The sequence below is a fragment of the Tenrec ecaudatus genome, chromosome 12 (genome assembly GCF_050624435.1).
Source record: "Tenrec ecaudatus isolate mTenEca1 chromosome 12, mTenEca1.hap1, whole genome shotgun sequence".
NCBI lineage: Eukaryota > Metazoa > Chordata > Mammalia > Afrosoricida > Tenrecidae > Tenrec > Tenrec ecaudatus.
In genome coordinates this window covers 69,165,437-69,173,084 of record NC_134541.1, presented here as the reverse complement: position 1 = coordinate 69,173,084, position 7,648 = coordinate 69,165,437, and positions in this window count along the sequence as shown.

Genomic DNA, 7,648 nt, shown 5'->3' with positions numbered 1-7,648 from the left:
ATGTATAGTATAGTGATTAGCAAATCCATAGTAAAAGTTTAAGCAGGGAAGCGCTTATCATGTAGCAAGTGATTTTGTAATAATCATTTACCACTATCTGTGTCTTCTGTTTACTTTGCCCTTGGGTAAATGCTGTCATCTTGGTCTTCTAACAAGGTGAGTTCGTAGGGCGGTAGGGTGTCCCTCTGCATCTCACAAGTAAGCCGGGCGTGTGACTGAGTTTTTTCCCCACACTTGTAGCCTACTGTGTCCATTCTTCCACTATTGAGCAATTAGGTTTTCATCTTTTTACTACTGTGAATAGCACTGTGGTGAACGTGGCCATGTTGTTTGGCTCTTGTTTCTTTAGGATAGATACCAAGAAGTGAGATTCAGTATTTCTATATAAAGATATTTCTGTTCCCAACTTAATGAGAAGGCATCATACTATATACAATTGCTTGTACCATTTGACAGTCCCATCAGCAATATATGAGCATTCAGTCAGCACGCCAGCACTTGTTTCCGGGCTTTTTAAACTGCTGGAGTGCTGGGATGAGGTGATGCTCGTCGTCTTTCTAATGGCTAGCACGGGCCCTTGGGGGCACAGTGGGTGGTTTGGACTGTTAACATAGGTCAGCAGTTTGAAGTCACCACTTCTTCAGGAGAAAGATGAGGCTTTCTACTCACAGATTTACACTCTTGGAAACTAGAGGGGCAGTTAGTTATAAGGTCACTATGAGTCGGAATTGACTACATGGCAGCAACTGAGAATGACTAATGATCATGAACATTTCTTCTTGTTTGTTGGCTGCCAGATTGTCTGGTGTCCATGTCCACCGCCCATTTTTTAGTTGAATTATCTTGTTAAGATGTTGAGGTTTCTATCTATTAGAGATATTAGTCGCTTGTCAGGTCACTGCCAAAAACATTCTCCTAGTCTGTGGGTTCTCTTTTTACTCTAGGTGAAATATTTCAATGAGCATTAAGGGTCTAATTTTTAGGAGATTTCAGCCATCGATTTTGTCTTGTTTGTGTGTTGCGCTGCCGTTGTTTGATAGTGTAGTTAGGCCATATATTAGGATCTTTAAGACTGTCCCTGTTTTTCTTTATTGATGATTTATAATAATATAGTTTACATTTAGAATTTTTATCTGCCTTGAGTTAAGTTTTGTAGATGGAGTGGGTTATGGATCTTGTTTCATTCTTCTGCAAATGGATATGCAGCGTGGCTCACACCACTTGTTGAAGCAACAATCTCTTTTCTCTCTTTGATCTACTTTGACCCTTTCTCAAAGATCAGTTACCTAAAAAAGATGGATTTACTCAATGGGTTCTCAATTCTGTCTTTTTGGTCAAGGTGTCATTGTGCTGGCGTGGGCTGTTTGGGCTACCATGGCTGTACAGTGGGTTTGTGATCAGGAAGTGAGAGACCTCTCAATTGACTTCTTTAGTTGGGTTTGCTTACCTGGGGTCTGATTCCTTTCCGTATGTTGTTGTTAGAGAACATAGCTACCTAGCCTATGACAATAAAATGAAACAGCCTGGTCCTGTACAATCCTCATAATTGTTCCTGTATTTTTTTATAAATCATTTTATTGGGGCTCATACAACTCATCACAATCCATTCATACAACAATTGAGTAAAGCACCCGTATACATGCGTTGCCCTCGTCATTCTCAAAATTCACCTTCCACTTGTGTTCCTGGAATCAGCTCGTTTTCCTTTTTTCCCCTCCCCCTTCCTCCCCTCTGCCCCTTCACCAATTATTCCTGTATTTGAGCCCATGGCTACAGCCAGTGTGCCAATCCATCTCATCAAAGATCTTTTTTTGCTGCCCCTTTACCAAACATAATCTCCTTTTCCAAGAATTAGTTTCTTCTGACACTATGCCCAAAGTACATGAGACAAAGTCTTTCCACCTTCACTTCTAAGGAGCATTATGGCTGTACTTCCAAGCGAGATTTGTTCTTTTGACGGTCCACGATACTTCCAATATTCACTAGTATCATAATTCAAATGTGATTCTTCCTTGGTCTTCCTAATTAAATGTCCAACTTTTGCCCGAAGATGAGGGCATTGGAAGTACCTTGCATTGGGTCAGGGACACCTTTGTCCAGAAAGTGACATCCTTGTTCATCAACACTTCACACAGGTCTTTTTAAAGAGGTCCTATATAAAAATTGTCTAATGAATGCATTGTTTGATTTATTGACTGCTGTTTCCATGAACATTGATTATGGTTCTGAAAAGGGTACAATCCTTGACAACTTCCATCTTTTCTTCATTTATCACAATGTTACCTGTGATCCAGTTGTGAGGATTTTGGTTTTCTTTACACTGAGTTGTCATCTCTCCTGAAGGCTGCAATCTTTGATGTCTTTGAGGGCTTCCAGTCCTCACTCTGAGCAAGCAAGTGTGTGTCATCTGCATATTGCAGTTGTTAGTAAGCCTTTGTATCAGGCTGTGTTGTCCAGGGAAACAAAACCAGTGAGAATCATGTATAAGAGGGAATTTTATATCAAGAAAGCACCCCACCAAAAACAAACATCAAAACATCCCAACCAGGTCCAACTCAAGTACTTGGGTCCAATGCTAGTTAGAGCCCTTCTCCGACTCACAGTTGAAGGCTGATGCAGAAAGGTGTAGTGAGATGCAGGGAGATCACAGGCCGGTGGGTGCAAAGTCTTGTGGATCCAAAGTCAGTAGAAATATGGCAGGGTGCAGACAACTTGGAGGTTGGCCAGAAACCCACATGGGGCCACCCCTGGAAGCATACACAGTTCCAACAAGGATGAAGTGGAAGAGCAAGAAAGGAGTACCGAGGATCATAGGAAGGTCACACCCCCAAGAGACCTGATTGACAGGTTGGATTCCCTCCTACATACATGTGAGTTGACAAAATCTGCCATAACCTACCTCCCATCTAGCTTCTCTGATTATTTGCTCAGTATACAGATTGAATACTGATGCACACCTCTCCTGATTTTGTACCGTGCAATATTGTGCTATTCAAGCAACTGTTTCTTTTAATTACTTTTCAAACAACTGTTTCTTGATCCATATACAGGTTGTCCACATTGTCCCAATGAAGAGTTCTTGAAGTCCCCTTCTCAATGCTGTCCATCGTTAATAGCCATCTAGTCAAATTCTCTTGTATAATCAATGAAACACAAACATTTTTCTGGTGTACCTTTAACCTCCATATGAGCAATTGGCAGTCTGCTCTGTAGTCGGCTGTGGCCTCATTTGAGCTTCAGCTTCTGTTCCTACAAATGCTGTCAGTTTGATTTCTGAATCTTCCATCTGGAGAAGTCCATGTGTGTGATCACTGCGATGTTGAAAATAAAGGATTTGCAATAAAAGTGACTGGTTTTTATACAAAGCGAAGTCATATACAAATGAAATTATCTCATGCAGTCTCCAGCTACGTGTCTGTCACCAAGGCTCTATTTCCCAACTACTGTTCCTTGTTTTGAATTTTCGCAGTTGTCAATAATTATCAATGCATCTTGGTTGTATGTATGATAAATTTCAGACTAAGAAACTAGAATCCGATTTTTCATCACTAGCTTTAGTGGTTAATGTGTAAATTTGAATAATTGTATAGAGTGGATTTTTTGGGGTACAGATAGTATCCTGTCACGGGCAGCATTGTACTTCAAGATAGATCTTGAATTGTCCTTTTTGATGGTGAATGTCATGCCATTTCTCTTGAATTTGTCATTCCCAGCATTGTAAGCCATATGATTGTCTAGTTCAGAATGGCCAACCCTAGTCCATTTCAGCTAACTAATGCCTAGGCTATCATTCTTTGTGTTCCATTTAATTTTTGACAACTGCTTTTCCTAGATTCACACGTCACACCTTTCTGATTCCAATTATTAATAGATACCGCTGTTTCTTCTCATTGTTAGTTCCTCATCAGCAAATGAAGGTGGTGAAAGGTGTCTGTTATTACGGCCGACTCTGCTTTGAGAAAGCTGCTCTCCTCTTCCTCAGTCATATTGTGAATACCTTCCAACTCAAGGGGCACATCTTCTGGCACTGCTCTTTGACATTGTTCTGCTGTTTACGAGGTTTTTAGTACTTAACAATATTCTGGTATTAGTAAGACTTTTAGTGGCTAATTCCTCAGAAGTGGAAAGTTTGTTCCTTCATTGTAGTCTCTTAATTTTGAAGCTCTGCCTAAGAGTGGAATTGTTAGATCATACGGCTATTTTATTTATTTATTTATTTATTTTGAGAAACTGCCAAAGTTTTCCACTATGGATTTACCATTTTACATTCCTACCAGCAGTGGGTGAGCATTCCAATATCTTCACATCCTTGCCAGCATTTGTGTGTGTGTGTGTGTGTGTGTGTGTGTGTGTGTGTGTGACAGTTATCCTGTGGGGGTGAAGTGGCATCTCACTGTGATTTTGATTTGCAGTTGCCTGATGACTAAGGGGCAGTGAAAACTCGGGAGGTCTTGCCCTGCAAGCACTGGACTGCTCACACAAAGACTGGCCATTCAAACCTACCGGCCACCCTGCTGGAGAAAGAGGAGATTCTCTGCTCTTAAAAAGACTTACAGCCTCAGAAACCCTCTGTAATTTTGCTGGGAATCAGAATTCACTTTACGCCATTGGGTCTGGTTTCATGACGAATGAGCCCTATGACACAGTGGATTAAGCACTGTGCTACGAACAGCAAGCGGTGTGGTTCAAACGAAGCAGTTGCTCAACAGGAGAAAGATGGGCTGTCCGCATAAGTGGCCTCTGTTGTTAGTGATTTCAGTTAGTAATGAGTTACGCATCTGTTTGTTTCTACTGGACAGTTATAAAGAAATTTTAGATTTCATGAAAAAAGCTAAATTTTAGTTTTAGCTTTTATGAAGAAGCATTTAATAAAAGTTCTGCAATTCTTTCCGTTTTGCTTGTTATCTCTTTAAATGTAAAATTACGTTGTATGCTTACTATATAACAAAACATCTATTGAATTATAAAATTCTTGTGTGGGCCTCGCCATGTGAATTTTTAAAAACACACCTCATCCTTGAAACACTGAGTTATAAATAATGCCCTTTTGATCAGTCACATTCATGTGAGTGAAGGGAGCGTTAGTGGCATGGGTGCCAAATTTTAGAAGTTGCTTGATGCATTTTTGGGATAAACTTTGCTTACCGATGTCTGAAGGATTGGAAGATGGTTGAGTATATTGAGTGTATGTGTATATTTGAAGAGTGGTGTAATTGGCTGCTGAAATCAGTTTCCTCTCGGCACCGTGTGTGCGCGCGCGCACGCGCAGGCACGCGCACGCACGCGCATCTAGTTGAAAGGTTAGTGTAGGGAAAGCAAAGCAAAACCAAAAAACTTCACTGTCATTGGGTCTATTTCTGCACCTTAAAAGACAGAGTTAAATTGTCCCTGGGTTTCTGATCCATGTAAAGGGTTACAGAAGCAGACAGCCTCATTTTTCTTCTGAAGAGTGGCTGGTGAATTTGAACTTCCTACCTTGTGAGTCACTACCCAACACATAACCACTTTGCTGCCAGGGTTCCTGTAGGGTGGGGAAAATAGCTCTTTTGGGCAGGTATCCTACAAAGGGGCCTTGGTAGTAAGTTTTTATAAAGGAGTGAGCTGACAAAGCGCGGCAGGCTTGCTTCCTGGTCCCCCTGAGAGAAACAGTAGCTGGGAGGAAGCTTTGGGCTCCACTAAAATGGTTGTGGAGCCCAGGTGATAGGTTGGTTCGAAACCACCAGGAGCTCCATGAGAACAAGATGAGGCTTTTAACTGCAGTAACATGTTAGTCTGTGGTCCCTAACAAGCTCCCATCATCACTTTCCTCCAAATACCCAGAAGATGACCTACATGAATGTATGAGTCCCACCTGAGGCCAAATGGTGATGGCCAAACCCATCTGAATAACAAGTATGGCTATTGATGACATCAAACGTCCCAAAGAAGATCTTGTGAGCCATGTGACATGGGGTGTTTGGGGGCAATATCTCATGATGAACGGCCAGAGAAGGAGTTCGAATGATCTTTTGTCAGGAATATTGTCCTATCTTCTGTGCAACCAGCTTTCTTAATTTATCTACTCATTGGTCTGTATGTTTACACATATTTGTGTATGTATGTAAAAAAGGAACCATATTTGCAAATAAGTAAAATGAGAGAAGTGACCCTATTAAATGAGTCAGGGGGAAATAATAAAGAGACTTGGAAACCCACAGAGTAGGTACCCCAGCAGTCAGAATTGATTCGATGGCAGTGAGTTTGGATTGGCAGTGTTTGTCTTTTATCAGTAGGGCAATGGGCAGTCTTCTCATTTAGCAGCAACAATCTCTTGAGGCCTATAAATGTTAATTTAGTAATGCCTCCTCAAATTAGAACTTTATTGTCTAAAATGTAGGGGACAATATAAAAAACCGACAGCTTTTCAGGGAGTTATCAGACTAATCCTCAACAAGATGTTATGCTCTGAACCAGGAAACATCTGCATTTTCATCGCGATGCTCTCTATACTGTACAGATTTTCAGTGGCTTTCCCCTTCAAAGTGAAGAGCCGTGTCCTCTGTTGTCTGTTCTTAGGCTGGAGACTGTTGAAACCTGTTCACTTTGGGTGACGCTGCTGGCATTTGAAATACCAGTGACAAAGCGTCCAGCATCACAGCGACACAAGCTACCAGAGAACGACAAACTGAAAGACCAGTGGTGGTAACATGGTAAGAGAACATTTTGAAATTGTCTAGGATTTTGACTTACTTGGAACCACAATCAGTGGTCATGGAAGCATCATTCAAGAGATCAAAAGATATATTGCACTAGGAAAATCTGCACAAGACCGGGTCTCCTTAGAGTATTGAAGGGCCAGGATATTACTTTGAGGTCGACAGTGTACCTGACTCAAGCCATTGCATCACGTGCATGCGAATGTTGACTATTGAGTAAGAAAGATTTTAGAAGAATGGATGTGTTTGAATTGTGGTACTGGAGGAGAACATTTAAAGTATCACGGACTGCTAACAGGGCAAATCAATCTCTGTGGAAGAAGGCCGGCGTGGGCCTCAGAGGCAGGGACGGCAAGACTTGGTCTTACTTTGGCTATACTGTCAGGAGAGACCAGTCCTGGAGCACATCATGTTTTATAAAGTGGAAGGGCAGCGAAAGACAGGGCGGCTCTCAAGGAGATGACTGACGAAATGGCTGCATCAAGGGGCTCGCGCATGAGAACAGTGGTGAGGCTGGCGCAGACCACCCTGCAGAGTTTAGAGCTGTTGCGCACAGGTCTCTAAGGGTTGGAATCGACTGGATGGCAGCCAACAAGAGTCCCTCTCTCCCTGGATCTTGTAACAATCAATTTCTTTTAAAACAACAACCACAACCCTGAAAAACCCAGATCGCCTTGACAACTGTCTTCGAGGCTCCGTCTTGCCGGCCTATGCCTTCACGTCGTTTCCGAGCCTGGTCACGTGGCCCGAACACGGGCCCCGCCCTCCAACTGCTCCTTTTCCCGAGTCCGCAGACCGACACGTCACTCCTCGGCGCTCAACCAAACTGCTGCGAGCACGTTCTTTCCGCTCGCTGCGCTGGCGCGCGCGGGCCTATGGCCGCTCGGCGGGAGCTCGCATTCCCGCCTCCTGCCGTCTAAGTGGCATGGCTACTGCTCAATGAGGAAGGGGGA